At 76.8% G+C, this 27,111-nt stretch overlaps 26 non-coding genes across 26 annotated transcripts; all 26 read right to left on the bottom strand.

Annotated features, from left to right (window-relative positions):
* Positions 1 to 402: 402 nt before the first annotated feature.
* LOC149745976 (5S ribosomal RNA) lies at positions 403 to 521 on the bottom strand. Its single transcript, XR_016389200.1, has one exon. It is a non-coding gene; the product is annotated as a 5S ribosomal RNA (ribosomal RNA).
* Positions 522 to 1,454: 933 nt separating this feature from the next.
* On the bottom strand, positions 1,455 to 1,573 carry LOC149745975 (5S ribosomal RNA). The gene has a single exon (XR_016390055.1). It is a non-coding gene; the product is annotated as a 5S ribosomal RNA (ribosomal RNA).
* Positions 1,574 to 2,506: 933 nt separating this feature from the next.
* On the bottom strand, positions 2,507 to 2,625 carry LOC149745974 (5S ribosomal RNA). The gene has a single exon (XR_016389868.1). It is a non-coding gene; the product is annotated as a 5S ribosomal RNA (ribosomal RNA).
* A 933-nt stretch (positions 2,626 to 3,558) lies between these two features.
* On the bottom strand, positions 3,559 to 3,677 carry LOC149745973 (5S ribosomal RNA). The gene has a single exon (XR_016389285.1). It is a non-coding gene; the product is annotated as a 5S ribosomal RNA (ribosomal RNA).
* A 932-nt stretch (positions 3,678 to 4,609) lies between these two features.
* Positions 4,610 to 4,728, bottom strand: LOC149745972 (5S ribosomal RNA). The gene has a single exon (XR_016389199.1). It is a non-coding gene; the product is annotated as a 5S ribosomal RNA (ribosomal RNA).
* A 933-nt stretch (positions 4,729 to 5,661) lies between these two features.
* On the bottom strand, positions 5,662 to 5,780 carry LOC149745971 (5S ribosomal RNA). Its single transcript, XR_016390078.1, has one exon. It is a non-coding gene; the product is annotated as a 5S ribosomal RNA (ribosomal RNA).
* A 934-nt stretch (positions 5,781 to 6,714) lies between these two features.
* On the bottom strand, positions 6,715 to 6,833 carry LOC149745970 (5S ribosomal RNA). The gene has a single exon (XR_016390137.1). It is a non-coding gene; the product is annotated as a 5S ribosomal RNA (ribosomal RNA).
* Positions 6,834 to 7,766: 933 nt separating this feature from the next.
* LOC149745969 (5S ribosomal RNA) lies at positions 7,767 to 7,885 on the bottom strand. The gene has a single exon (XR_016389867.1). It is a non-coding gene; the product is annotated as a 5S ribosomal RNA (ribosomal RNA).
* A 933-nt stretch (positions 7,886 to 8,818) lies between these two features.
* Positions 8,819 to 8,937, bottom strand: LOC149745968 (5S ribosomal RNA). Its single transcript, XR_016389866.1, has one exon. It is a non-coding gene; the product is annotated as a 5S ribosomal RNA (ribosomal RNA).
* A 931-nt stretch (positions 8,938 to 9,868) lies between these two features.
* On the bottom strand, positions 9,869 to 9,987 carry LOC149745967 (5S ribosomal RNA). Its single transcript, XR_016389198.1, has one exon. It is a non-coding gene; the product is annotated as a 5S ribosomal RNA (ribosomal RNA).
* A 932-nt stretch (positions 9,988 to 10,919) lies between these two features.
* On the bottom strand, positions 10,920 to 11,039 carry LOC149745966 (5S ribosomal RNA). Its single transcript, XR_016390339.1, has one exon. It is a non-coding gene; the product is annotated as a 5S ribosomal RNA (ribosomal RNA).
* A 932-nt stretch (positions 11,040 to 11,971) lies between these two features.
* Positions 11,972 to 12,090, bottom strand: LOC149745965 (5S ribosomal RNA). Its single transcript, XR_016389196.1, has one exon. It is a non-coding gene; the product is annotated as a 5S ribosomal RNA (ribosomal RNA).
* A 932-nt stretch (positions 12,091 to 13,022) lies between these two features.
* LOC149745964 (5S ribosomal RNA) lies at positions 13,023 to 13,141 on the bottom strand. The gene has a single exon (XR_016389865.1). It is a non-coding gene; the product is annotated as a 5S ribosomal RNA (ribosomal RNA).
* A 933-nt stretch (positions 13,142 to 14,074) lies between these two features.
* LOC149745963 (5S ribosomal RNA) lies at positions 14,075 to 14,193 on the bottom strand. The gene has a single exon (XR_016389195.1). It is a non-coding gene; the product is annotated as a 5S ribosomal RNA (ribosomal RNA).
* A 932-nt stretch (positions 14,194 to 15,125) lies between these two features.
* On the bottom strand, positions 15,126 to 15,244 carry LOC149745962 (5S ribosomal RNA). The gene has a single exon (XR_016389194.1). It is a non-coding gene; the product is annotated as a 5S ribosomal RNA (ribosomal RNA).
* A 933-nt stretch (positions 15,245 to 16,177) lies between these two features.
* Positions 16,178 to 16,296, bottom strand: LOC149745961 (5S ribosomal RNA). The gene has a single exon (XR_016390054.1). It is a non-coding gene; the product is annotated as a 5S ribosomal RNA (ribosomal RNA).
* A 934-nt stretch (positions 16,297 to 17,230) lies between these two features.
* LOC149745960 (5S ribosomal RNA) lies at positions 17,231 to 17,349 on the bottom strand. Its single transcript, XR_016390254.1, has one exon. It is a non-coding gene; the product is annotated as a 5S ribosomal RNA (ribosomal RNA).
* A 933-nt stretch (positions 17,350 to 18,282) lies between these two features.
* LOC149745959 (5S ribosomal RNA) lies at positions 18,283 to 18,401 on the bottom strand. Its single transcript, XR_016390236.1, has one exon. It is a non-coding gene; the product is annotated as a 5S ribosomal RNA (ribosomal RNA).
* A 921-nt stretch (positions 18,402 to 19,322) lies between these two features.
* LOC149745958 (5S ribosomal RNA) lies at positions 19,323 to 19,441 on the bottom strand. Its single transcript, XR_016389193.1, has one exon. It is a non-coding gene; the product is annotated as a 5S ribosomal RNA (ribosomal RNA).
* Positions 19,442 to 20,375: 934 nt separating this feature from the next.
* Positions 20,376 to 20,494, bottom strand: LOC149745957 (5S ribosomal RNA). Its single transcript, XR_016389975.1, has one exon. It is a non-coding gene; the product is annotated as a 5S ribosomal RNA (ribosomal RNA).
* A 935-nt stretch (positions 20,495 to 21,429) lies between these two features.
* On the bottom strand, positions 21,430 to 21,548 carry LOC149745956 (5S ribosomal RNA). The gene has a single exon (XR_016389974.1). It is a non-coding gene; the product is annotated as a 5S ribosomal RNA (ribosomal RNA).
* Positions 21,549 to 22,483: 935 nt separating this feature from the next.
* On the bottom strand, positions 22,484 to 22,602 carry LOC149745955 (5S ribosomal RNA). Its single transcript, XR_016389192.1, has one exon. It is a non-coding gene; the product is annotated as a 5S ribosomal RNA (ribosomal RNA).
* A 931-nt stretch (positions 22,603 to 23,533) lies between these two features.
* LOC149745954 (5S ribosomal RNA) lies at positions 23,534 to 23,652 on the bottom strand. The gene has a single exon (XR_016390053.1). It is a non-coding gene; the product is annotated as a 5S ribosomal RNA (ribosomal RNA).
* A 932-nt stretch (positions 23,653 to 24,584) lies between these two features.
* Positions 24,585 to 24,704, bottom strand: LOC149745953 (5S ribosomal RNA). Its single transcript, XR_016390431.1, has one exon. It is a non-coding gene; the product is annotated as a 5S ribosomal RNA (ribosomal RNA).
* Positions 24,705 to 25,637: 933 nt separating this feature from the next.
* Positions 25,638 to 25,757, bottom strand: LOC149745952 (5S ribosomal RNA). The gene has a single exon (XR_016390338.1). It is a non-coding gene; the product is annotated as a 5S ribosomal RNA (ribosomal RNA).
* Positions 25,758 to 26,691: 934 nt separating this feature from the next.
* Positions 26,692 to 26,810, bottom strand: LOC149745951 (5S ribosomal RNA). The gene has a single exon (XR_016390371.1). It is a non-coding gene; the product is annotated as a 5S ribosomal RNA (ribosomal RNA).
* Positions 26,811 to 27,111: the final 301 nt, after the last annotated feature.

The following is a 27,111-nucleotide window of genomic DNA, read 5'->3' as shown; positions in this document are numbered from 1 at the left end:
ACCCGGCCGCGGCGGCGACACGGCGGGGGCGGGGCTTTTGCCGGAGGGAGCTGTGGAGGGACACACCCACCGGCACACAGGTGGCGGCCCCGGGGCGGGGCGCCGGTGGGGGCGGCCAAGTGCAGGTCGACGGGCTCGCTGGCCGAAGGCACGGCAACCGGGCCCGCGGCGGAGCCTGGGTCCGGGCCAGGCACCCCGGGGGCATCTGGGGTGCGGCTGCCTTCCAGGGCCGCCTTCTGGCCGCCTGGCGGGCCGGACCGGCGGGGAGCGCCCCCTCCGGCGCGCGCGCCGTGGTGCGAGGGGCCTGAGGAGGCGGGGCCTGCAGCGGAGCCCCGGCGCGGGCGGAGCCGGCGGCCACCGCCCGCGGGCGAGTTCAAGGAGAAGGCGGAGCGGGAGGCAAAAAGCCTACAGCACCCGGTATTCCCAGGCGGTCTCCCATCCAAGTACTAACCAGGCCCGACCCTGCTTAGCTTCCGAGATCAGACGAGATCGGGCGCGTTCAGGGTGGTATGGCCGTAGACGGGACGGGGACGGCGGGCTGCCTCTTGAGGCCCACTTTCGCTGGCGCTTGCGCCTCACCGCCAGCCTGGCGGTCAGCCCGCCCCGGCAGGACCCCGTCGCCCGCCCAGGCAGGGGGAACGGAGGTCTCGGGTACCGGGCGGTGGCGGAGGCGGAGGGTTTGGCCACCCCCTCCCAGCCGAGGGCGGGCGTGACCCAGCGAACCCTTCGGCGCTTGGCGCCCCGCCCAAGATCCGGCCCGTCGCTCACAGGGACGTGGCCCCGGAGGCTTCAGGGCCCGGGGCCCGCGGTCCCTTGGGCATCGCCCCTGTCCGCTCACGCGGCGCTAGGCGCCGCCCGGCCGCAGCCCGGGCCGGCCCTCCTGCCCGACAGCAGCTGGCCCGAAGCCACTGGGAGCCACCATCGTGTCGCCACGGCCCCTCAGCCCCGGCGAGGCCACCCTTGCCCGCACACCACCCGCCGGGCTCAGTAGCCCGCCCCTGGCGGACGGCAGGCCAGGGGAAGCGGCCCCTGCCCTCGATCCCGCTCCCGCACCCGGCCGCGGCGGCGACACGGCGGGGGGCGGGGCTTTTGCCGGAGGGAGCTGTGGAGGGACACACCCACCGGCACACAGGTGGCGGCCCCGGGGCGGGTCGCCGGTGGTGGCGGCCAGGTGCAGGTCGAGGGGCTCGCTGGCGGAAGGCACGGCAATCGGGCCCGCGGCGGAGCCTGGGTCTGGGCCAGGCACCCCGGGGGCGTCTGGGGTGCGGCTGCCTTCCAGGGCCGCCTTCTGGCCGCCTGGCGGGCCGGGCTGGCGGGGAGCGCCCCCTCCGGCGCGTGCGCCGTGGTGAGAGGGGCCTGAGGAGGCGGGGCCTGCTGCGGGACCCGGGCGCGGGCGGAGCCGGCGGCCACCGCCCGCGGGCGAGTTAAAGGAGAAGGCGGAGCGGGAGGCAAAAACCCTACAGCACCCGGTATTCCCAGGCGGTCTCCCATCCAAGTACTAACCAGGCCCGACCCTGCTTAGCTTCCGAGATCAGACGAGATCGGGCGCGTTCAGGGTGGTATGGCCGTAGACGGGGGCGGGGACGGCGGGCTGCCTCTTGAGGCCCACTTTCGCTGGCGCTTGCGCCTCACCGCCAGCCTGGCGGTCAGCCCGCCCCGGCAGGACCCCGTCGCCCGCCCAGGCAGGGGGAACGGAGGTCTCGGGTACCGGGCGGCGGCGGAGGCGGAGGGTTTGGCCACCCCCTCCCAGCCGAGGGCGGGCGTGACCCAGCGAACCCTTCGGCGCTTGGCGCCCCGCCAAGATCCCGCCCGTCGCTCACAGGGACGTGGCCCCGGAGGCTTCAGTGCCCGGGGCCCGCGGTCCCTTGGGCATCGCCCCTGCCCGCCCACGCGGCGCTAGGCGCCGCCCAGCCGCAACCCGGGCCGGCCCTCCTGCCCGACAGCAGCTGGCCCGAAGCCACTGGGAGCCACCATCGTGTCGCCACGGCCCCTCAGCCCCGGCGAGGCCACCCTTGCCCGCACACCACCCGCCGAGCTCAGGAGCCCGCCCCTGGCGGCCGGCAGGCCCGGGGAAGCGGCCCCTGCCCTCGATCCCGCTCCCGCACCCGGCAGCGGCGGCGACACGGCGGGGGGCGGGGCTTTTGCCGGAGGGAGCTGTGGAGGGACACAGCCACCGGCACACAGGTGGCGGCCCCGGGGCGGGGCGCCGGTGGGGGCGGCCAGGTGCAGGTCGACGGGCTCGCTGGCCGAAGGGACGGCAACCGGGCCCGCAGCGGAGCCTGGGTCCGGGCCAGGCACCCCGGGGGCGTCTGGGGTGCGGCTGCCTTCCAGGGCCGCCTTCTGGCCGCCTGGCGGGCCGGGCCGGCGGGGAGCGCCCCCTCCGGCGCGCGTGCCGTGGTGGGAGGGGCCTGAGGAGGCGGGGCCTGCAGCGGGGCCCCGGCGCGGGCGGAGCCGGCGGCCACCGCCCGCGGGCGAGTTAAAGGAGAAGGCGGAGCGGGAGGCAAAAAGCCTACAGCACCCGGTATTCCCAGGCGGTCTCCCATCCAAGTACTAACCAGGCCCGACCCTGCTTAGCTTCCGAGATCAGACGAGATCGGGCGCGTTCAGGGTAGTATGGCCGTAGACGGGGGCGGGGACGGCGGGCTGCCTCTTGAGGCCCACTTTCGCTGGCGCTTGCGCCTCACCGCCAGCCTGGCGGTCAGCCCGCCCCGGCAGGACCCCGTCGCCCGCCCAGGCAGGGGGAACGGAGGTCTCGGGTACCAGGCGGTGGCGGAGGCGGAGGGTTTGGCCACCCCCTCCCAGCCGAGGGCGGGCGTGACCCAGCGAACCCTTCGGCGCTTGGCGCCCCGCCAAGATCCCGCCCGTCGCTCACAGGGACGTGGCCCCGGAGGCTTCAGTGCCCGGGGCCCGCGGTCCCTTGGGCATCGCCCCTGCCCGCCCACGCGGCGCTAGGCGCCGCCCAGCCGCAACCCGGGCCGGCCCTCCTGCCCGACAGCAGCTGGCCCGAAGCCACTGGGAGCCACCATCGTGTCGCCACGGCCCCTCAGCCCCGGCGAGGCCACCCTTGCCCGCACACCACCTGCCGGGCTCAGGAGCCCGCCCCTGGCGGCCGGCAGGCCCGGGGAAGCAGCCCCTGCCCTCGATCCCGCTCCCGCACCCGGCCGCGGCGGCGACACGGCGGGGGGCGAGGCTTTTGCCGGAGGGAGCTGTGGAGGGACACACCCACCGGCACACAGGTGGCGGCACCGGGGCGGGGCGCCGGTGGGGGCGGCCAGGTGCAGGTCGAGGGGCTCGCTGGCCAAAGGGACGGCAACCGGGCCCGCGGCGGAGCCTGGGTCCGGGCCAGGCACCCCGGGGGCGTCTGGGGTGCGGCTGCCTTCCAGGGCCGCCTTCTGGCCGCCTGGCGGGCCGGGCCGGCGGGGAGCGCCCCCTCCGGCGCGCGCGCCGTGGTGCGAGGGGCCTGAGGAGGCGGGGCCTGCAGCGGAGCCCCGGCGCGGGCGGAGCCGGCGGCCAGCGCCCGCGGGCGAGTTCAAGGAGAAGGCGGAGCGGGAGGCAAAAAGCCTACAGCACCCGGTATTCCCAGGAGGTCTCCCATCCAAGTACTAACCAGGCCCGACCCTGCTTAGCTTCCGAGATCAGACGAGATCGGGCGCGTTCAGGGTGGTATGGCCGTAGACGGGACGGGGACGGCGGGCTGCCTCTTGAGGCCCACTTTCGCTGGCGCTTGCGCCTCACCGCCAGCCTGGCGGTCAGCCCGCCCCGGCAGGACCCCGTCGCCCGCCCAGGCAGGGGGAACGGAGGTCTCGGGTACCGGGCGGTGGCGGAGGCGGAGGGTTTGGCCACCCCCTCCCAGCCGAGGGCGGGCGTGACCCAGCGAACCCTTCGGCGCTTGGCGCCCCGCCCAAGATCCGGCCCGTCGCTCACAGGGACGTGGCCCCGGAGGCTTCAGGGCCCGGGGTCCGCGGTCCCTTGGGCATCGCCCCTGCCCGACCACGCGGCGCTAGGCGCCGCCCGGCCGCATCCCGGGCCGGCCCTCCTGCCCGACAGCAGCTGGCCCGAAGCCACTGGGAGCCACCATCGTGTCGCCACGGCCCCACAGCCCCGGCGAGGCCACCCTTGCCCGCACACCACCCGCCGAGCTCAGGAGCCCGCCCCTGGCGGCCGGCAGGCCCGGGGAAGCGGCCCCTGCCCTCGATCCCGCTCCCGCACACGGCCGCGGCGGCGACACGGCGGGGGCTGGGCTTTTGCCTGAGGGAGCTGTGGAGGGACACACCCACCGGCACACAGGTGGCGGCCCCGGGGCGGGGCGCCGGTGGGGGCGGCCAGGTGCAGGTCGACGGGCTCGCTGGCCGAAGGCACGGCAACCGGGCCCGCGGCGGAGCCTGGGTCCGGGCCAGGCACCCCGGGGGCGTCTGGGGTGCGGCTGCCTTCCAGGGCCGCCTTCTGGCCCCCTGGCGGGCCGGGCCGGCGGGGAGCGCCCCCTCCGGCGCGCGCGCCGTGGTGGGAGGGGACTGAGGAGGCGGGGCCTGCAGCGGGGCCCCGGCGCGGGCGGAGCCGGCGGCCACCGCCCGAGGGCGAGTTAAAGGAGAAGGCGGAGCGGGAGGCAAAAAGCCTACAGCACCCGGTATTCCCAGGCGGTCTCCCATCCAAGTACTAACCAGGCCCGACCCTGCTTAGCTTCCGAGATCAGACGAGATCGGGCGCGTTCAGGGTGGTATGGCCGTAGACGGGACGGGGACGGCGGGCTGCCTCTTGAGGCCCACTTTCGCTGGCGCTTGCGCCTCACCGCCAGCCTGGCGGTCAGCCCGCCCCGGCAGGACCCCGTCGCCCGCCCAGGCAGGGGGAACGGAGGTCTCGGGTACCGGGCGGTGGCGGAGGCGGAGGGTTTGGCCACCCCCTCCCAGCCGAGGGCGGGCGTGACCCAGCGAACCCTTCGGCGCTTGGCGCCCCGCCCAAGATCCGGCCCGTCGCTCACAGGGACGTGGCCCCGGAGGCTTCAGGGCCCGGGGCCCGCGGTCCCTTGGGCATCGCCCCTGCCCGCCCACGCGGCGCTAGGCGCCGCCCAGCCGCAGCCCGGGGCGGCCCTCCTGCCCGACAGCAGCTGGCCCGAAACCACTGGGAGCCACCATCGTGTCGCCACGGCCCCTCAGCCCCGGCGAGGCCACCCTTGCCCGCACACCACCCGCCGAGCTCAGGAGCCCGCCCCTGGCGGCCGGCAGGCCCGGGGAAGAGGCCCCTGCCCTCGATCCCGCTCCCGCACCCGGCAGCGGCGGCGACACGGCGGGGGGCGGGGCTTTTGCCGGAGGGAGCTGTGGAGGGACACACCCACCGGCACACAGGTGGCGGCCCCGTGGCGGGGCGCCGGTGGGGGCGGCCAGGTGCAGGTCGAGGGGCTCGCTGGCGGAAGGCACGGCAATCGGGCCCGCGGCGGAGCCTGGGTCCGGGCCAGGCACCCCGGGGGCGTCTGGGGTGCGGCTGCCTTCCAGGGCCGCCTTCTGGCCGCCTGGCGGGCCGGGCTGGCGGGGAGCGCCCCCTCCGGCGCGCGCGCCGTGGTGGGAGGGGCCTGAGGAGGCGGGGCCTGCAGCGGGGCCCCGGCGCGGGCGGAGCCGGCGGCCACCGCCCGCGGGCGATTTAAAGGAGAAGGCGGAGCGGGAGGCAAAAATCCTACAGCACCCGGTATTCCCAGGCGGTCTCCCATCCAAGTACTAACCAGGCCCGACCCTGCTTAGCTTCCGAGATCAGACGAGATCGGGCGCGTTCAGGGTGGTATGGCTGTAGACGGGGGCGGGGACGGCGGGCTGCCTCTTGAGGCCCACTTTCGCTGGCGCTTGCGCCTCACCGCCAGCCTGGCGGTCAGCCCGCCCCGGCAGGACCCCGTCGCCCGCCCAGGCAGGGGGAACGGAGGTCTCGGGTACCGGGCGGTGGCGGAGGCGGAGGGTTTGGCCACCCCCTCCCAGCCGAGGGCGGGCGTGACCCAGCGAACCCTTCGGCGCTAGGCGCCCCGCCCAAGATCCGGCCCGTCGCTCACAGGGACGTGGCCCCGGAGGCTTCAGGGCCCGGGGCCCGCGGTCCCTTGGGCATCGCCCCTGCCCGCCCACGCGGCGCTAGGCGCCGCCCAGCCGCAGCCCGGGCCGGCCCTCCTGCCCGACAGCAGCTGGCACGAAGCCACTGGGAGCCACCATCGTGTCGCCACGGCCCCTCAGCCCCGGCGAGGCCACCCTTGCCCGCACACCACCCGCCGAGCTCAGGAGCCCGCCCCTGGCGGCCGGCAGGCCCGGGGAAGCGGCCCCTGCCCTCGATCCCGCTCCCGCACCCGGCAGCGGCGGCGACACGGCGGGGGGCGGGGCTTTTGCCGGAGGGAGCTGTGGAGGGACACACCCACCGGCACACAGGTGGCGGCCCCGGGGCGGGGCGCCGGTGGGGGCGGCCAGGTGCAGGTCGACGGGCTCGCTGGCCGAAGGGACGGCAACCGGGCCCGCGGCGGAGCCTGGGTCCGGGCCAGGCACCCCGGGGGCGTCTGGGGTGCGGCTGCCTTCCAGGGCCGCCTTCTTGCCGCCTGGCGGGCCGGGCCGGCGGGGAGCGCCCCCTCCGGCGCGCGTGCCGTGGTGGGAGGGGCCTGAGGAGCCGGGGCCTGCAGCGGGGCCCCGGCGCGGGCGGAGCCGGCGGCCACCGCCCGCGGGCGATTTAAAGGAGAAGGCGGAGCGGGAGGCAAAAAGGCTACAGCACCCGGTATTCCCAGGCGGTCTCCCATCCAAGTACTAACCAGGCCCGACCCTGCTTAGCTTCCGAGATCAGACGAGATCGGGCGCGTTCAGGGTAGTATGGCCGTAGACGGGGGCGGGGACGGCGGGCTGCCTCTTGAGGCCCACTTTCGCTGGCGCTTGCGCCTCACCGCCAGCCTGGCGGTCAGCCCGCCCCGGCAGGACCCCGTCGCCCGCCCAGGCAGGGGGAACGGAGGTCTCGGGTACCGGGCGGTGGCGGAGGCGGAGGGTTTGGCCACCCCCTCCCAGCCGAGGGCGGGCGTGACCCAGCGAACCCTTCGGCGCTTGGCGCCCCGCCAAGATCCCGCCCGTCGCTCACAGGGACGTGGCCCCGGAGGCTTCAGTGCCCGGGGCCCGCGGTCCCTTGGGCATCGCCCCTGCCCGCCCACGTGGCGCTAGGCGCCGCCCAGCCGCAACCCGGGCCGGCCCTCCTGCCCGACAGCAGCTGGCCCGAAGCCACTGGGAGCCACCATCGTGTCGCCACGGCCCCTCAGCCCCGGCGAGGCCACCCTTGCCCGCACACCACCCGCCGAGCTCAGGAGCCCGCCCCTGGCGGCCGGCAGGCCCGGGGAAGCGGCCCCTGCCCTCGATCCCGCTCCCGCACCTGGCAGCGGCGGCGACACGGCGGGGGGCGGGGCTTTTGCCGGAGGGAGCTGTGGAGGGACACAGCCACCGGCACACAGGTGGCGGCCCCGGGGCGGGGCGCCGGTGGGGGCGGCCAGGTGCAGGTCGACGGGCTCGCTGGCCGAAGGGACGGCAACCGGGCCCGCGGCGGAGCCTGGGTCCGGGCCAGGCACCCCGGGGGCGTCTGGGGTGCGGCTGCCTTCCAGGGCCGCCTTCTGGCCGCCTGGCGGGCCGGGCCGGCGGGGAGCGCCCCCTCCGGCGCGCGTGCCGTGGTGGGAGGGGCCTGAGGAGGCGGGGCCTGCAGCGGGGCCCCGGCGCGGGCGGAGCCGGCGGCCACCGCCCGCGGGCGAGTTAAAGGAGAAGGCGGAGCGGGAGGCAAAAAGCCTACAGCACCCGGTATTCCCAGGCGGTCTCCCATCCAAGTACTAACCAGGCCCGACCCTGCTTAGCTTCCGAGATCAGACGAGATCGGGCGCGTTCAGGGTAGTATGGCCGTAGACGGGGGCGGGGACGGCGGGCTGCCTCTTGAGGCCCACTTTCGCTGGCGCTTGCGCCTCACCGCCAGCCTGGCGGTCAGCCCGCCCCGGCAGGACCCCGTCGCCCGCCCAGGCAGGGGGAACGGAGGTCTCGGGTACCGGGCGGTGGCGGAGGCGGAGGGTTTGGCCACCCCCTCCCAGCCGAGGGCGGGCGTGACCCAGCGAACCCTTCGGCGCTTGGCGCCCCGCCAAGATCCCGCCCGTCGCTCACAGGGACGTGGCCCCGGAGGCTTCAGTGCCCGGGGCCCGCGGTCCCTTGGGCATCGCCCCTGCCCGCCCACGCGGCGCTAGGCGCCGCCCAGCCGCAACCCGGGCCGGCCCTCCTGCCCGACAGCAGCTGGCCCGAAGCCACTGGGAGCCACCATCGTGTCGCCACGGCCCCTCAGCCCCGGCGAGGCCACCCTTGGCCGCACACCACCTGCCGGGCTCAGGAGCCCGCCCCTGGCGGCCGGCAGGCCCGGGGAAGCAGCCCCTGCCCTCGATCCCGCTCCCGCACCCGGCCGCGGCGGCGACACGGCGGGGGGCGGGGCTTTTGCCGGAGGGAGCTGTGGAGGGACACACCCACCGGCACACAGGTGGCGGCCCCGGGGCGGGGCGCCGGTGGGGGCGGCCAGGTGCAGGTCGAGGGGCTCGCTGGCCGAAGGGACGGCAACCGGGCCCGCGGCGGAGCCTGGGTCCGGGCCAGGCACCCCGGGGGCGTCTGGGGTGCGGCTGCCTTCCAGGGCCGCCTTCTGGCCGCCTGGCGGGCCGGGCCGGCGGGGAGCGCCCCCTCCGGCGCGCGCGCCGTGGTGGGAGGGGCCTGAGGAGGCGGGGCCTGCAGCGGGGCCCCGGCGCCGGCGGAGCCGGCGGCCACCGCCCGCGGGCGAGTTAAAGGAGAAGGCGGAGCGGGAGGCAAAAAGCCTACAGCACCCGGTATTCCCAGGCGGTCTCCCATCCAAGTACTAACCAGGCCCGACCCTGCTTAGCTTCCGAGATCAGACGAGATCGGGCGCGTTCAGGGTAGTATGGCCGTAGACGGGGGCGGGGACGGCGGGCTGCCTCTTGAGGCCCACTTTCGCTGGCGCTTGCGCCTCACCGCCAGCCTGGCGGTCAGCCCGCCCCGGCAGGACCCCGTCGCCCGCCCAGGCAGGGGGAACGGAGGTCTCGGGTACCGGGCGGTGGCGGAGGCGGAGGGTTTGGCCACCCCCTCCCAGCCGAGGGCGGGCGTGACCCAGCGAACACTTCGGCGCTTGGCGCCCCGCCAAGATCCCGCCCGTCGTTCACAGGGACGTGGCCCCGGAGGCTTCAGGGCCCGGGGCCCGCGGTCCCTTGGGCATCGCCCCTGCCCGCTCACGCGGCGCTAGGCGCCGCCCGGCCGCAGCCCGGGCTGGCCCTCCTGCCCGACAGCAGCTGGCCCGAAGCCACTGGGAGCCACCATCGTGTCGCCACGGCCCCTCAGCCCCGGCGAGGCCACCCTTGCCCGCACACCACCCGCCGAGCTCAGGAGCCCGCCCCTGGGGCCGGCAGGCCCGGGGAAGCGGCCCCTGCTCTCGATCCCGCTCCCGCACCGGGCCGCGGCGGCGACACGGCGGGGGCGGGGCTTTTGCCGGAGGGAGCTGTGGAGGGACACACCCACCGGCACACAGGTGGCGGCCCCGGGGCGGGGCGCCGGTGGGGGCGGCCAGGTGCAGGTCGACGGGCTCGCTGGCCGAAGGCACGGCAACCGGGCCCGCGGCGGAGCCTGGGTCCGGGCCAGGCACCCCGGGGGCGTCTGGGGTGCGGCTGCCTTCCAGGGCCGCCTTCTGGCCCCCTGGCGGGCCGGGCCGGCGGGGAGCGCCCCCTCCGGCGCGCGCGCCGTGGTGGGAGGGGCCTGAGGAGGCGGGGCCTGCAGCGGGGCCCCGGCGCGGGCGGAGCCGGCGGCCACCGCCCGCGGGCGAGTTAAAGGAGAAGGCGGAGCGGGAGGCAAAAAGCCTACAGCACCCGGTATTCCCAGGCGGTCTCCCATCCAAGTACTAACCAGGCCCGACCCTGCTTAGCTTCCGAGATCAGACGAGATCGGGCGCGTTCAGGGTGGTATGGCCGTAGACGGGACGGGGACGGCGGGCTGCCTCTTGAGGCCCACTTTCGCTGGCGCTTGCGCCTCACCGCCAGCCTGGCGGTCAGCCCGCCCCGGCAGGACCCCGTCGCCCGCCCAGGCAGGGGGAACGGAGGTCTCGGGTACCAGGCGGTGGCGGAGGCGGAGGGTTTGGCCACCCCCTCCCAGCCGAGGGCGGGCGTGACCCAGCGAACCCTTCGGCGCTTGGCGCCCCGCCCAAGATCCGGCCCGTCGCTCACAGGGACGTGGCCCCGGAGGCTTCAGGGCCCGGGGCCCGCGGTCCCTTGGGCATCGCCCCTGCCCGCCCACGCGGCGCTAGGCGCCGCCCAGCCGCAGCCCGGGGCGGCCCTCCTGCCCGACAGCAGCTGGCCCGAAACCACTGGGAGCCACCATCGTGTCGCCACGGCCCCTCAGCCCCGGCGAGGCCACCCTTGCCCGCACACCACCCGCCGAGCTCAGGAGCCCGCCCCTGGCGGCCGGCAGGCCCGGGGAAGAGGCCCCTGCCCTCGATCCCGCTCCCGCACCCGGCCGCGCCGGCGACACGGCGGGGGGCGGGGCTTTTGCCGGAGGGAGCTGTGGAGGGACACACCCACCGGCACACAGGTGGCGGCCCCGGGGCGGGGCGCCGGAGGGGGCGGCCAGGTGCACGTCGAGGGGCTCGCTGGCCGAAGGGACGGCAACCGGGCCCACGGCGGAGCCTGGGTCCGGGCCAGGCACCCTGGGGGCGTCTGGGGTGCGGCTGCCTTCCAGGGCCGCCTTCTGGCCGCCTGGCGGGCCGGGCCGGCGGGGAGCGCCCCCTCCGGCGCGTGCGCCGTGGTGGGAGGGGCCTGAGGAGGAGGGGCCTGCAGCGGGGCCCCGGCGCGGGCGGAGCCGGCGGCCACCGCCCGCGGGCGAGTAAAGGAGAAGGCGGAGCGGGAGGCAAAAAGCCTACAGCACCCGGTATTCCCAGGCGGTCTCCCATCCAAGTACTAACCAGGCCCGACCCTGCTTAAGCTTCCGAGATCAGACGAGATCGGGCGCGTTCAGGGTGGTATGGCCGTAGACGGGGGCGGGGACGGCGGGCTGCCTCTTGAGGCCCACTTTCGCTGGCGCTTGCGCCTCACCGACAGCCTGGCGGTCAGCCCGCCCCGGCAGGAGCCCGTCGCCCGCCCAGGCAGGGGGAACGGAGGTCTCGGGTACCGGGCGGTGGCGGAGGCGGAGGGTTTGGCCACCCCCTCCCAGCCGAGGGCGGGCGTGACCCAGCGAACCCTTCGGCGCTTGGCGCCCCGCCAAGATCCCTCCCGTCGCTCACAGGGACGTGGCCCCGGAGGCTTCAGGGCCCGGGGCCCACGGTCCCTTGGGCATCGCCCCTGCCCGCCCACGCGGCGCTAGGCGCCGCCCGGCCGCAGCCCGGGCCGGCCCTCCTGCCCGACAGCAGCTGGCCCGAAGCCACTGGGAGCCACCATCGTGTCGCCACGGCCCCTCAGCCCCGGCGAGGCCACCCTTGCCCGCACACCACCCGCCGAGCTCAGGAGCCCGCCCCTGGCGGCCGGCAGGCCCGGGGAAGCGGCCCCTGCCCTCGATCCCGCTCCCGCACCCGGCCGCGGCGGCGACACGGCGGGGGCGGGGCTTTTGCCGGAGGGAGCTGTGGAGGGACACACCCACCGGCACACAGGTGGCGGCCCCGGGGCGGGGCGCCGGTGGGGGCGGCCAAGTGCAGGTCGACGGGCTCGCTGGCCGAAGGCACGGCAACCGGGCCCGCGGCGGAGCCTGGGTCCGGGCCAGGCACCCCGGGGGCATCTGGGGTGCGGCTGCCTTCCAGGGCCGCCTTCTGGCCGCCTGGCGGGCCGGACCGGCGGGGAGCGCCCCCTCCGGCGCGCGCGCCGTGGTGCGAGGGGCCTGAGGAGGCGGGGCCTGCAGCGGAGCCCCGGCGCGGGCGGAGCCGGCGGCCACCGCCCGCGGGCGAGTTCAAGGAGAAGGCGGAGCGGGAGGCAAAAAGCCTACAGCACCCGGTATTCCCAGGCGGTCTCCCATCCAAGTACTAACCAGGCCCGACCCTGCTTAGCTTCCGAGATCAGACGAGATCGGGCGCGTTCAGGGTGGTATGGCCGTAGACGGGACGGGGACGGCGGGCTGCCTCTTGAGGCCCACATTCGCTGGCGCTTGCGCCTCACCGCCAGCCTGGCGGTCAGCCCGCCCCGGCAGGACCCCGTCGCCCGCCCAGGCAGGGGGAACGGAGGTCTCGGGTACCGGGCGGTGGCGGAGGCGGAGGGTTTGGCCACCCCCTCCCAGCCGAGGGCGGGCGTGACCCAGCGAACCCTTCGGCGCTTGGCGCCCCGCCAAGATCCCGCCCGTCGCTCACAGGGACGTGGCCCCGGAGGCTTCAGTGCCCGGGGCCCGCGGTCCCTTGGGCATCGCCCCTGCCCGCCCACGCGGCGCTAGGCGCCGCCCAGCCGCAACCCGGGCCGGCCCTCCTGCCCGACAGCAGCTGGCCCGAAGCCACTGGGAGCCACCATCGTGTCGCCACGGCCCCTCAGCCCCGGCGAGGCCACCCTTGCCCGCACACCACCCGCCGAGCTCAGGAGCCCGCCCCTGGCGGCCGGCAGGCCCGGGGAAGTGGCCCCTGCCCTCGATCCCGCTCCCGCACCCGGCAGCGGCGGCGACACGGCGGGGGGCGGGGCTTTTGCCGGAGGGAGCTGTGGAGGGACACAGCCACCGGCACACAGGTGGCGGCCCCGGGGCGGGGCGCCGGTGGGGGCGGCCAGGTGCAGGTCGACGGGCTCGCTGGCCGAAGGGACGGCAACCGGGCCCGCGGCGGAGCCTGGGTCCGGGCCAGGCACCCCGGGGGCGTCTGGGGTGCGGCTGCCTTCCAGGGCCGCCTTCTGGCCGCCTGGCGGGCCGGGCCGGCGGGGAGCGCCCCCTCCGGCGCGCGTGCCGTGGTGGGAGGGGCCTGAGGAGGCGGGGCCTGCAGCGGGGCCCCGGCGCGGGCGGAGCCGGCGGCCACCGCCCGCGGGCGAGTTAAAGGAGAAGGCGGAGCGGGAGGCAAAAAGCCTACAGCACCCGGTATTCCCAGGCGGTCTCCCATCCAAGTACTAACCAGGCCCGACCCTGCTTAGCTTCCGAGATCAGACGAGATCGGGCGCGTTCAGGGTAGTATGGCCGTAGACGGGGGCGGGGACGGCGGGCTGCCTCTTGAGGCCCACTTTCGCTGGCGCTTGCGCCTCACCGCCAGCCTGGCGGTCAGCCCGCCCCGGCAGGACCCCGTCGCCCGCCCAGGCAGGGGGAACGGAGGTCTCGGGTACCGGGCGGTGGCGGAGGCGGAGGGTTTGGCCACCCCCTCCCAGCCGAGGGCGGGCGTGACCCAGCGAACCCTTCGGCGCTTGGCGCCCCGCCAAGATCCCGCCCGTCGCTCACAGGGACGTGGCCCCGGAGGCTTCAGTGCCCGGGGCCCGCGGTCCCTTGGGCATCGCCCCTGCCCGCCCACGCGGCGCTAGGCGCCGCCCAGCCGCAACCCGGGCCGGCCCTCCTGCCCGACAGCAGCTGGCCCGAAGCCACTGGGAGCCACCATCGTGTCGCCACGGCCCCTCAGCCCCGGCGAGGCCACCCTTGCCCGCACACCACCTGCCGGGCTCAGGAGCCCGCCCCTGGCGGCCGGCAGGCCCGGGGAAGCAGCCCCTGCCCTCGATCCCGCTCCCGCACCCGGCCGCGGCGGCGACACGGCGGGGGGCGAGGCTTTTGCCGGAGGGAGCTGTGGAGGGACACACCCACCGGCACACAGGTGGCGGCACCGGGGCGGGGCGCCGGTGGGGGCGGCCAGGTGCAGGTCGAGGGGCTCGCTGGCCGAAGGGACGGCAACCGGGCCCGCGGCGGAGCCTGGGTCCGGGCCAGGCACCCCGGGGGCGTCTGGGGTGCGGCTGCCTTCCAGGGCCGCCTTCTGGCCGCCTGGCGGGCCGGGCCGGCGGGGAGCGCCCCCTCCGGCGCGCGCGCCGTGGTGGGAGGGGCCTGAGGAGGCGGGGCCTGCAGCGGGGCCCCGGCGCGGGCGGAGCCGGCGGCCACCGCCCGCGGGCGAGTTAAAGGAGAAGGCGGAGCAGGAGGCAAAAAGCCTACAGCACCCGGTATTCCCAGGCGGTCTCCCATCCAAGTACTAACCAGGCCCGACCCTGCTTAGCTTCCGAGATCAGACGAGATCGGGCGCGTTCAGGGTGGTATGGCCGTAGACGGGGGCGGGGACGGCGGGCTGCCTCCTGAGGCCCACTTTCGCTGTCGCTTGCGCCTCACCGCCAGCCTGGCGGTCAGCCCGCCCCGGCGGGACCCCGTCGCCCGCCCAGGCAGGGGGAGCGGAGGTCTCGGGTACCAGGCGGTGGCGGAGGCGGAGGGTTTGGCCACCCCCTCCCAGCCGAGGGCGGGCGTGACCCAGCGAACCCTTCGGCGCTTGGCGCCCCGCCCAAGATCCGGCCCGTCGCTCACAGGGACGTGGCCCCGGAGGCTTCAGGGCCCGGGGCCCGCGGTCCCTTGGGCATCGCCCCTGCCCGCTCACGCGGCGCTAGGCGCCGCCCGGCCGCAGCCCGGGCCGGCCCTCCTGCCCGACAGCAGCTGGCCCGAAGCCACTGGGAGCCACCATCGTGTCGCCACGGCCCCTCAGCCCCGGCGAGGCCACCCTTGCCCGCACACCACCCGCCGAGCTCAGGAGCCCGCCCCTGGGGCCGGCAGGCCCGGGGAAGCGGCCCCTGCTCTGGATCCCGCTCCCGCACCCGGCCGCGGCGGCGACACGGCGGGGGCGGGGCTTTTGCCGGAGGGAGCTGTGGAGGGACACACCCACCGGCACACAGGTGGCGGCCCCGGGGCGGGGCGCCGGTGGGGGCGGCCAGGTGCAGGTCGACGGGCTCGCTGGCCGAAGGCACGGCAACCGGGCCCGCGGCGGAGCCTGGGTCCGGGCCAGGCACCCCGGGGGCATCTGGGGTGCGGCTGCCTTCCAGGGCCGCCTTCTGGCCGCCTGGCGGGCCGGACCGGCGGGGAGCGCCCCCTCCGGCGCGCGCGCCGTGGTGCGAGGGGCCTGAGGAGGCGGGGCCTGCAGCGGAGCCCCGGCGCGGGCGGAGCCGGCGGCCACCGCCCGCGGGCGAGTTCAAGGAGAAGGCGGAGCGGGAGGCAAAAAGCCTACAGCACCCGGTATTCCCAGGCGGTCTCCCATCCAAGTACTAACCAGGCCCGACCCTGCTTAGCTTCCGAGATCAGACGAGATCGGGCGCGTTCAGGGTGGTATGGCCGTAGACGGGACGGGGACGGCGGGCTGCCTCTTGAGGCCCACTTTCGCTGGCGCTTGCGCCTCACCGCCAGCCTGGCGGTCAGCCCGCCCCGGCAGGACCCCGTCGCCCGCCCAGGCAGGGGGAACGGAGGTCTCGGGTACCGGGCGGTGGCGGAGGCGGAGGGTTTGGCCACCCCCTCCCAGCCGAGGGCGGGCGTGACCCAGCGAACCCTTCGGCGCTTGGCGCCCCGCCCAAGATCCGGCCCGTCGCTCACAGGGACGTGGCCCCGGAGGCTTCAGGGCCCGGGGCCCGCGGTCCCTTGGGCATCGCCCCTGTCCGCCCACGCGGCACTAGGCGCCGCCCGGCCGCAGCCCGGGCCGGCCCTCCTGCCCGACAGCAGCTGGCCCGAAGCCACTGGGAGCCACCATCGTGTCGCCACGGCCCCTCAGCCCCGGCGAGGCTACCCTTGCCCGCACACCACCCGCCGGGCTCAGTAGCCCGCCCCTGGCGGACGGCAGGCCAGGGGAAGCGGCCCCTGCCCTCGATCCCGCTCCCGCACCCGGCCGCGGCGGCGACACAGCGGGGGGCGGGGCTTTTGCCGGAGGGAGCTGTGGAGGGACACACCCACCGGCACACAGGTGGCGGCCCCGGGGCGGGTCGCCGGTGGTGGCGGCCAGGTGCAGGTCGAGGGGCTCGCTGGCGGAAGGCACGGCAATCGGGCCCGCGGCGGAGCCTGGGTCCGGGCCAGGCACCCCGGGGGCGTCTGGGGTGCGGCTGCCTTCCAGGGCCGCCTTCTGGCCGCCTGGCGGGCCGGGCTGGTGGGGAGCGCCCCCTCCGGCGCGCGCGCCGTGGTGGGAGGGGCCTGAGGAGGCGGGGCCTGCAGCGGGACCCGGCCGCGGGCGGAGCCGGCGGCCACCGCCCGCGGGCGAGTTAAAGGAGAAGGCGGAGCGGGAGGCAAAAACCCTACAGCACCCGGTATTCCCAGGCGGTCTCCCATCCAAGTACTAACCAGGCCCGACCCTGCTTAGCTTCCGAGATCAGACGAGATCGGGCGCGTTCAGGGTGGTATGGCCGTAGACGGGGGCGGGGACGGCGGGCTGCCTCTTGAGGCCCACTTTCGCTGGCGCTTGCGCCTCACCGCCAGCCTGGCGGTCAGCCCGCCCCGGCAGGACCCCGTCGCCCGCCCAGGCAGGGGGAACGGAGGTCTCGGGTACCGGGCGGTGGCGGAGGCGGAGGGTTTGGCCACCCCCTCCCAGCCGAGGGCGGGCGTGACCCAGCGAACCCTTCGGCGCTAGGCGCCCCGCCCAAGATCCGGCCCGTCGCTCACAGGGACGTGGCCCCGGAGGCTTCAGGGCCCGGGGCCCGCGGTCCCTTGGGCATCGCCCCTGCCCGCCCACGCGGCGCTAGGCGCCGCCCAGCCGCAGCCCGGGCCGGCCCTCCTGCCCGACAGCAGCTGGCACGAAGCCACTGGGAGCCACCATCGTGTCGCCACGGCCCCTCAGCCCCGGCGAGGCCACCCTTGCCCGCACACCACCCGCCGAGCTCAGGAGCCCGCCCCTGGCGGCCGGCAGGCCCGGGGAAGCGGCCCCTGCCCTCGATCCCGCTCCCGCACCCGGCCGCGGCGGCGACACGGCGGGGGGCGGGGCTTTTGCCGGAGGGAGCTGTGGAGGGACACACCCACCGGCACACAGGTGGCGGCCCCGGGGCGGGGCGCCGGTGGGGGCGGCCAGGTGCAGGTCGAGGGGCTCGCTGGCCGAAGGGACGGCAACCGGGCCCGCGGTGGAGCCTGGGTCCGGGCCAGGCACCCCGGGGGCGTCTGGGGTGCGGCTGCCTTCCAGGGCCGCCTTCTGGCCGCCTGGCGGGCCGGGCCGGCGGGGAGCGCCCCCTCCGGCGCGCGCGCCGTGGTGGGAGGGGCCTGAGGAGGCGGGGCCTGCAGCGGGGCCCCGGCGCGGGCGGAGCCGGCGGCCACCGCCCGCGGGCGATTTAAAGGAGAAAGCGGAGCGGGAGGCAAAAAGCCTACAGCACCCGGTATTCCCAGGCGGTCTCCCATCCAAGTACTAACCAGGCCCGACCCTGCTTAGCTTCCGAGATCAGACGAGCTCGGGCGCGTTCAGGGTAGTATGGCCGTAGACGGGGGCGGGGACGGCGGGCTGCCTCTTGAGGCCCACTTTCGCTGGCGCTTGCGCCTCACCGCCAGCCTGGCGGTCAGCCCGCCCCGGCAGGAACCCGTCGCCCGCCCAGGCAGGGGGAACGGAGGTCTCGGGTACCGGGCGGTGGCGGAGGCGGAGGGTTTGCCCACCCCCTCCCAGCCGAGGGCGGGCGTGACCCAGCGAACCCTTCGGCGCTTGGCGCCCCGCCAAGATCCCGCCCGTCGCTCACAGGGACGTGGCCCCGGAGGCTTCAGTGCCCGGGGCCCGCGGTCCCTTGGGCATCGCCCCTGCCCGCCCACGCGGCGCTAGGCGCCGCCCAGCCGCAACCCGGGCCGGCCCTCCTGCCCGACAGCAGCTGGCCCGAAGCCACTGGGAGCCACCATCGTGTCGCCACGGCCCCTCAGCCCCGGCGAGGCCACCCTTGCCCGCACACCACCTGCCGGGCTCAGGAGCCCGCCCCTGGCGGCCGGCAGGCCCGGGGAAGCGGCCCCTGCCCTCGATCCCGCTCCCGCACCCGGCCGCGGCGGCGACACGGCGGGGGGCGAGGCTTTTGCCGGGGGGAGCTGTGGAGGGACACACCCACCGGCACACAGGTGGCGGCACCGGGGCGGGGCGCCGGTGGGGGCGGCCAGGTGCAGGTCGAGGGGCTCGCTGGCGGAAGGCACGGCAATCGGGCCCGCGGCGGAGCCTGGGTCCGGGCCAGGCACCCCGGGGGCGTCTGGGGTGCGGCTGCCTTCCAGGGCCGCCTTCTGGCCGCCTGGCGGGCCGGGCCGGCGGGGAGCGCCCCCTCCGGCGCGCGCGCCGTGGTGGGAGGGGCCTGAGGAGGCGGGGCCTGCAGCGGGGCCCCGGCGCGGGCGGAGCCGGCGGCCACCGCCCGCGGGCGAGTTAAAGGAGAAGGCGGAGCGGGAGGCAAAAAGCCTACAGCACCCGGTATTTCCAGGCGGTCTCCCATCCAAGTACTAACCAGGCCCGACCCTGCTTAGCTTCCGAGATCAGACGAGATCGGGCGCGTTCAGGGTAGTATGGCCGTAGACGGGGGCGGGGACGGCGGGCTGCCTCTTGAGGCCCACTTTCGCTGGCGCTTGCGCCTCACCGCCAGCCTGGCGGTCAGCCCGCCCCGGCAGGACCCCGTCGCCCGCCCAGGCAGGGGGAACGGAGGTCTCGGGTACCGGGCGGTGGCGGAGGCGGAGGGTTTGGCCACCCCCTCCCAGCCGAGGGCGGGCGTGACCCAGCGAACCCTTCGGCGCTTGGCGCCCCGCCAAGATCCCGCCCGTCGCTCACAGGGACGTGGCCCCGGAGGCTTCAGTGCCCGGGGCCCGCGGTCCCTTGGGCATCGCCACTGCCCGCCCACGCGGCACTAGGCACCGCCCAGCCGCAGCCCGGGCCGGCCCTCCTGCCCGACAGCAGCTGGCCCGAAGCCACTGGGAGCCACCATCGTGTCGCCACGGCCCCTCAGCCCCGGCGAGGCCACCCTTGCCCGCACACCACCCGCCGAGCTCAGGAGCCCGCCCCTGGCGGCCGGCAGGCCCGGGGAAGCGGCCCCTGCCCTCGATCCCGCTCCCGCACCCGGCCGCGGCGGCGACACGGCGGGGGGCGGGGCTTTTGCCGGAGGGAGCTGTGGAGGGACACACCCACCGGCACACAGGTGGCGGCCCCGGGGCGGGGCGCCGGTGGGGGCGGCCAGGTGCAGGTCGAGGGGCTCGCTGGCCGAAGGGACGGCAACCGGGCCCGCGGCGGAGCCTGGGTCCGGGCCAGGCACCCCGGGGGCGTCTGGGGTGCGGCTGCCTTCCAGGGCCGCCTTCTGGCTGGGCCGGCGGGGAGCGCCCCCTCCGGCGCGCGCGCCGTGGTGGGAGGGGCCTGAGGAGGCGGGGCCTGCAGCGGGGCCCCGGCGCGGGCGGAGCCGGCGGCCACCGCCCGCGGGCGAGTTAAAGGAGAAGGCGGAGCGGGAGGCAAAAAGCCTACAGCACCCGGTATTCCCAGGCGGTCTCCCATCCAAGTACTAACCAGGCCCGACCCTGCTTAGCTTCCGAGATCAGACGAGATCGGGCGCGTTCAGGGTGGTATGGCCGTAGACGGGGGCGGGGACGGCGGGCTGCCTCTTGAGGCCCACTTTCGCTGGCGCTTGCGCCTCACCGCCAGCCTGGCGGTCAGCCCGCCCCGGCAGGACCCCGTCGCCCGCCCAGGCAGGGGGAACGGAGGTCTCGGGTACCGGGCGGTGGCGGAGGCGGAGGGTTTGGCCACCCCCTCCCAGCCGAGGGCGGGCGTGACCCAGCGAACCCTTCCGCGCTTGGCGCCCCGCCCAAGATCCGCCCCGTCGCTCACATGGACGTGGCCCCGGAGGCTTCAGGGCCCGGGGCCCGCGGTCCCTTGGGCATCGCCCCGGCCCGCCCACGCTGCGCTAGGCGCCGCCCAGCCGCAACCCGGGCCGGCCCTCCTGCCCGACAGCAGCTGGCCCGAAGCCACTGGGAGCCACCATCGTGTCGCCACGGCCCCTCAGCCCCGGCGAGGCCACCCTTGCCCGCACACCACCCGCCGAGATCAGGAGCCCGCCCCTGGCGGCCGGCAGGCCCGGGGAAGCGGCCCCTGCCCTCGATCCCGCTCCCGCACCCGGCAGCGGCGGCGACACGGCGGGGGGCGGGGCTTTTGCCGGAGGGAGCTGTGGAGGGACACACCCACCGGCAAACAGGTGGCGGCCCCGTGGCGGGGCGCCGGTGGGGGCGGCCAGGTGCAGGTCGACGGGCTCGCTGGCCGAAGGGACGGCAACCGGGCCCGCGGCGGAGCCTGGGTCCGGGCCAGGCACCCCGGGGGCGTCTGGGGTGCGGCTGCCTTCCAGGGCCGCCTTCTGGCCGCCTGGCGGGCCGGGCCGGCGGGGAGCGCCCCCTCCGGCGCGCGCGCCGTGGTGGGAGGGGCCTGAGGAGGCGGGGCCTGCAGCGGGGCCCCGGCGCGGGCGGAGCCGGCGGCCACCGCCCGCGGGCGAGTTAAAGGAGAAGGCGGAGCGGGAGGCAAAATGCCTACAGCACCCGGTATTCCCAGGCGGTCTCCCATCCAAGTACTAACCAGGCCCGACCCTGCTTAGCTTCCGAGATCAGACGAGATCGGGCGCGTTCAGGGTAGTATGGCCGTAGACAGGGGCGGGGACGGCGGGCTGCCTCTTGAGGCCCACTTTCCCTGGCGCTTGCGCCTCACCGCCAGCCTGGCGGTCAGCCCGCCCCGGCAGGACCCCGTCGCCCGCCCAGGCAGGGGGAACGGAGGTCTCGGGTACCGGGCGGTGGCGGAGGCGGAGGGTTTGGCCACCCCCTCCCAGCCGAGGGCGGGCGTGACCCAGCGAACCCTTCGGCGCTTGGCGCCCCGCCCAAGATCCGGCCCGTCGCTCACAGGGACGTGGCCCCGGAGGCTTCAGGGCCCGGGGCCCGCGGTCCCTTGGGCATCGCCCCTGCCCGCCCACGCGGCGCTAGGCGCCGCCCATCCGCAGCCCGGGCCGGCCCTCCTGCCCGACAGCAGCTGGCCCGAAGCCACTGGGAGCCACCATCGTGTCGCCACGGCCCCTCAGCCCCGGCGAGGCCACCCTTGCCCGCACACCACCCGCCGAGCTCAGGAGCCCGCCCCTGGCGGCCGGCAGGCCCCTGGGAAGCGGCCCCTGCCCTGGATCCCGCTCCCGCACCCGGCCGCGGCGGCGACACGGCGGGGGGCGGGGCTTTTGCCGGAGGGAGCTGTGGAGGGACACACCCACCGGCACACAGGTGGCGGCCCCGTGGCGGGGCGCCGGTGGGGGCGGCCAGGTGCAGGTCGACGGGCTCGCTGGCCGAAGGGACGGCAACCGGGCCCGCGGCGGAGCCTGGGTCCGGGCCAGGCACCCCGGGGGCGTCTGGGGTGCGGCTGCCTTCCAGGGCCGCCTTCTGGCCGCCTGGCGGGCCGGGCCGGCGGGGAGCGCCCCCTCCGGCGCGCGCGCCGTGGTGGGAGGGGCCTGAGGAGGCGGGGCCTGCAGCGGGGCCCCGGCGCGGGCGGAGCCGGCGGCCACCGCCCGCGGGCGAGTTAAAGGAGAAGGCGGAGCGGGAGGCAAAATGCCTACAGCACCCGGTATTCCCAGGCGGTCTCCCATCCAAGTACTAACCAGGCCCGACCCTGCTTAGCTTCCGAGATCAGACGAGATCGGGCGCGTTCAGGGTAGTATGGCCGTAGACAGGGGCGGGGACGGCGGGCTGCCTCTTGAGGCCCACTTTCCCTGGCGCTTGCGCCTCACCGCCAGCCTGGCGGTCAGCCCGCCCCGGCAGGACCCCGTCGCCCGCCCAGGCAGGGGGAACGGAGGTCTCGGGTACCGGGCGGTGGCGGAGGCGGAGGGTTTGGCCACCCCCTCCCAGCCGAGGGCGGGCGTGACCCAGCGAACCCTTCGGCGCTTGGCGCCCCGCCCAAGATCCGGCCCGTCGCTCACAGGGACGTGGCCCCGGAGGCTTCAGGGCCCGGGGCCCGCGGTCCCTTGGGCATCGCCCCTGCCCGCCCACGCGGCGCTAGGCGCCGCCCATCCGCAGCCCGGGCCGGCCCTCCTGCCCGACAGCAGCTGGCCCGAAGCCACTGGGAGCCACCATCGTGTCGCCACGGCCCCTCAGCCCCGGCGAGGCCACCCTTGCCCGCACACCACCCGCCGAGCTCAGGAGCCCGCCCCTGGCGGCCGGCAGGCCCCTGGGAAGCGGCCCCTGCCCTGGATCCCGCTCCCGCACCCGGCCGCGGCGGCGACACGGCGGGGGGCGGGGCTTTTGCCGGAGGGAGCTGTGGAGGGACACACCCACCGGCACACAGGTGGCGGCCCCGGGGCGGGGCGCCGGTGGGGGCGGCCAGGTGCAGGTCGAGGGGCTCGCTGGCCGAAGGGACGGCAACCGGGCCCGCCCCGGAGCCTGGGTCCGGGCCAGGCACCCCGGGGGCGTCTGGGGTGCGGCTGCCTTCCAGGGCCGCCTTCTGGCCGCCTGGCGGGCCGGGCCGGCGGGGAGCGCCCCCTCCGGCGCGCGCGCCGTGGTGGGAGGGGCCTGAGGAGGCGGGGCCTGCAGCGGGGCCCCGGCGCGGGCGGAGCCGGCGGCCACCGCCCGCGGGCGAGTTAAAGGAGAAGGCGGAGCGGGAGGCAAAAAGCCTACAGCACCCGGTATTCCCAGGCGGTCTCCCATCCAAGTACTAACCAGGCCCGACCCTGCTTAGCTTCCGAGATCAGACGAGATCGGGCGCGTTCAGGGTGGTATGGCCGTAGACGGGGGCGGGGACGGCGGGCTGTCTCTTGAGGCCCACTTTCGCTGGCGCTTGCGCCTCACCGCCAGCCTGGCGGTCAGCCCGCCCCGGCAGGACCCCGTCGCCCGCCCAGGCAGGGGGAACGGAGGTCTCGGGTACCGGGCGGTGGCGGAGGCGGAGGGTTTGGCCACCCCCTCCCAGCCGAGGGCGGCGTGACCCAGCGAACCCTTCGGCGCTTGGCGCCCCGCCAAGATCCCGCCCGTCGCTCACAGGGACGTGGCCCCGGAGGCTTCAGTGCCCGGGGCCCGCGGTCCCTTGGGCATCGCCCCTGCCCGCCCACGCGGCGCTAGGCGCCGCCCAGCCGCAGCCCGGGCCGGCCCTCCTGCCCGACAGCAGCTGGCCCGAAGCCACTGGGAGCCACCATCGTATCGCAACGGCCCCTCAGCCCCGGCGAGGCCACCCTTGCCCGCACACCACCCGCCGAGCTCAGGAGCCCGCCCCTGGCGGCCGGCAGGCCCGGGGAACCGGCCCCTGCCCTCGATCCCGCTCCCGCACCCGGCAGCGGCGGCGACACGGCGGGGGCGGGGCTTTTGCCGGAGGGAGCTGTGGAGGGACACACCCACCGGCACACAGGTGGCGGCCCCGGGGCGGGGCGCCGGTGGGGGCGGCCAGGTGCAGGTCGAGGGGCTCGCTGGCCGAAGGGACGGCAACCGGGCCCGCGGCGGAGCCTGGGTCCGGGCCAGGCACCCCGGGGGCGTCTGGGGTGCGGCTGCCTTCCAGGGCCGCCTTCTGGCCGCCTGGCGGGCCGGGCCGGCGGGGAGCGCCCCCTCCGGCGCGCGCGCCGTGGTTGGAGGGGCCTGAGGAGGCGGGGCCTGCAGCGGGGCCCCGGCGCGGGCGGAGCCGGCGGCCACCGCCCGCGGGCGAGTTAAAGGAGAAGGCGGAGCGGGAGGCAAAAACCCTACAGCACCCGGTATTCCCAGGCGGTCTCCCATCCAAGTACTAACCAGGCCCGACCCTGCTTAGCTTCCGAGATCAGACGAGATCGGGCGCGTTCAGGGTGGTATGGCCGTAGACGGGACGGGGACGGCGGGCTGCCTCTTGAGGCCCACTTTCCCTGGCGCTTGCGCCTCACCGCCAGCCTGGCGGTCAGCCCGCCCCGGCAGGACCCCGTCGCCCGCCCAGGCAGGGGGAACGGAGGTCTCGGGTACCGGGCGGTGGCGGAGGCGGAGGGTTTGGCCACCCCCTCCCAGCCGAGGGCGGGCGTGACCCAGCGAACCCTTCGGCGCTTGGCGCCCCGCCCAAGATCCGGCCCGTCGCTCACAGGGACGTGGCCCCGGAGGCTTCAGGGCCCGGGGCCCGCGGTCCCTTGGGCATCGCCCCTGCCCGCCCATGCGGCGCTAGGCGCCGCCCAGCCGCAGCCCGGGCCGGCCCTCCTGCCCGACAGCAGCTGGCCCGAAGCCACTGGGAGCCACCATCGTGTCGCCACGGCCCCTCAGCCCCGACGAGGCCACCCTTGCCCGCACACCACCCGCCGAGCTCAGGAGCCCGCCCCTGGCGGCCGGCAGGCCCGGGGAAGCGGCCCCTGCCCTCGATCCCGCTCCCGCACCCGGCCGCGGCGGCGACACGGCAGGGGGCGGGGCTTTTGCCGGAGGGAGCTGTGGAGGGACACACCCACCGGCACACAGGTGGCGGCCCCGGGGCGGGGCGCCGGTGGGGGCGGCCAGGTGCAGGTCGAGGGGCTCGCTGGCCGAAGGGACTGCAACCGGGCCCGCGGCGGAGCCTGGGTCCGGGCCAGGCACCCCGGGGGCGTCTGGGGTGCGGCTGCCTTCCAGGGCCGCCTTCTGGCCGCCTGGCCGCCCGGGCCGGCGGGGAGCGCCCCCTCCGGCGCTCGCGCCGTGGTGGGAGGGGCCTGAGGAGGAGGGGCCTGCAGCGGGGCCCCGGCGCGGGCGGAGCCGGCGGCCACCGCCCGCGGGAGAGTAAAGGAGAAGGCGGAGCGGGAGGCAAAAAGCCTACAGCACCCGGTATTCCCAGGCGTTCTCCCATCCAAGTACTAACCAGGCCCGACCCTGCTTAAGCTTCCGAGATCAGACGAGATCGGGCGCGTTCAGGGTGGTATGGCCGTAGACGGGGGCGGGGACGGCGGGCTGCTTCTTGAGGCCCACTTTCGCTGGCGCTTGCGCCTCACCGCCAGCCTGGCGGTCAGCCCGCCCCGGCTGGACCCCGTCGCCCGCCCAGGCAGGGGGAACGGAGGTCTCGGGTACTGGGCGGTGGCGGAGGCGGAGGGTTTGGCCACCCCCTCCCAGCCGAGGGCGGGCGTGACCCAGCGAACCCTTCGGCGCTTGGCGCCCCGCCCAAGATCCGGCCCGTCGCTCACAGGGACGTGGCCCCGGAGGCTTCAGGGCCCGGGGCCCGCGGTCCCTTGGGCATCGCCCCTGCCCGCCCACGCGGCGCTAGGCGCCGCCCAGCCGCAGCCCGGGCCGTCCCTCCTGCCCGACAGCAGCTGGCCCGAAGCCACTGGGAGCCACCATCGTGTCGCCACGGCCCCTCAGCCCCGGCGAGGCCACCCTTGCCCGCACACCACCCGCCGAGCTCAGGAGCCCGCCCCTGGCGGCCGGCAGGCCCGGGGAAGCGGCCCCTGCCCTCGATCCCGCTCCCGCACCCGGCCGTGGCGGCGACACGGCGGGGGGCGGGGCTTTTGCCGGAGGGAGCTGTGGAGGGACACACCCACCGGCACACAGGTGGCGGCCCCGGGGCGGGGCGCCGGTGGGGGCGGCCAGGTGCAGGTCGAGGGGCTCGCTGGCCGAAGGGACGGCAACCGGGCCCGCGGCGGAGCCTGGGTCCGGGCCAGGCACCCTGGGGGCGTCTGGGGTGCGGCTGCCTTCCAGGGCCGCCTTCTGGCCGCCTGGCGGGCCGGGCCGGCGGGTAGCGCCTCCTCCGGCGCTCGCGCCGTGGTGGGAGGGGCCTGAGGAGGAGGGGCCTGCAGCGGGGCCCCGGCGCGGGCGGAGCCGGCGGCCACCACTCGCGGGCGAGTAAAGGAGAAGGCGGAGCGGGAGGCAAAAAGCCTACAGCACCCGGTATTCCCAGGCGGTCTCCCATCCAAGTACTAACCAGGCCCGACCCTGCTTAAGCTTCCGAGATCAGACGAGATCGGGCGCGTTCAGGGTGGTATGGCCGTAGACGGGGGCGGGGACGGCGGGCTGCCTCTTGAGGCCCACTTTCGCTGGCGCTTGCGCCTCACCGCCAGCCTGGCGGTCAGCCCGCCCCGGCAGGACCCCGTCGCCCGCCCAGGCAGGGGGAACGGAGGTCTCGGGTACCGGGCGGTGGCGGAGGCGGAGGGTTTGGCCACCCCCTCCCAGCTGAGGGCGGGCGTGACCCAGCGAACCCTTCGGCGCTTGGCGCCCCGCCCAAGATCCCGCCCGTCGCTCACAGGGACATGGCCCCGGAGGCTTCAGGGCCCGGGGCACGCGGTCACTTGGGCATCGCCCCTGCCCGCCCACGCGGCGCTAGGAGCCGCCCAGCCGCAGCCCGGGCCGGCCCTCCTGCCCGACAGCAGCTTGCCCGAAGCCACTGGGAGCAACCATCGTGTCGCCACGGCCCCTCAGCCCCGGCGAGGCCACCCTTGCCCGCACACCACCCGCCGGGCTCAGTAGCCCGCCCCTGGCGGCCGGCAGGCCCGGGGAAGCGGCCCCGGCCCTCGATCCCGCTCCCGCACCCGGCCGCGGCGGCGACACGGCGGGGGGCGGGGCTTTTGCCGGAGGGAGCTGTGGAGGGACACACCCACCGGCACACAGGTGGCGGCCCCGGGGCGGGGCGCCGGTGGGGGCGGCCAGGTGCAGGTCGAGGGGCTCGCTGGCCGAAGGCACGGCAACCGGGCCCGCGGCGGAGCCTGGGTCCGGGCCAGGCACCCCGGGGGCGTCTGGGGTGCGGCTGCCTTCCAGGGCCGCCTTCTGGCCGCCTGGCGGGCCGGGACGGCGGGGAGCGCCCCCTCCGGCGCGCGCGCCGTGGTGGGAGGGGCCTGAGGAGGCGGGGCTTGCAGCGGGGCCCCGGCGCGGGCGGAGCCGGCGGCCACCGCCCGCGGGCGAGTTAAAGGAGAAGGCGGAGCGGGAGGCAAAAAGCCTACAGCACCCGGTATTCCCAGGCGGTCTCCCATCCAAGTACTAACCAGGCCCGACCCTGCTTAGCTTCTGAGATCAGACGAGATCGGGCGCGTTCAGGGTGGTATGGCCGTACACGGGGGCGGGGACGGCGGGCTGCCTCTTGAGGCCCACTTTCGCTGGCGCTTGCGCCTCACCGCCAGCCTGGCGGTCAGCCCGCCCCGGCAGGACCCCGTCGCCCGCCCAGGCAGGGGGAACGGAGGTCTCGGGTACCGGGCGGTGGCGGAGGCGGAGGGTTTGGCCACCCCCTCCCAGCCGAGGGCGGGCGTGACCCAGCGAACACTTCGGCGCTTGGCGCCCCGCCAAGATCCCGCCCGTCGCTCACAGGGACGTGGCCCCGGAGGCTTCAGGGCCCGGGGCCCGCGGTCCCTTGGGCATC

This window comes from Delphinapterus leucas, chromosome 19 (assembly GCF_059928025.1).
Source record: "Delphinapterus leucas isolate spDelLeu-1000000601 "Yukka" chromosome 19, BTC_Dleu_Yukka2, whole genome shotgun sequence".
Lineage (NCBI taxonomy): Eukaryota > Metazoa > Chordata > Mammalia > Artiodactyla > Monodontidae > Delphinapterus > Delphinapterus leucas.
The sequence above is the reverse complement of the archived record's forward strand: the minus strand, read 5'-3'. Positions and strand labels throughout refer to the sequence as shown.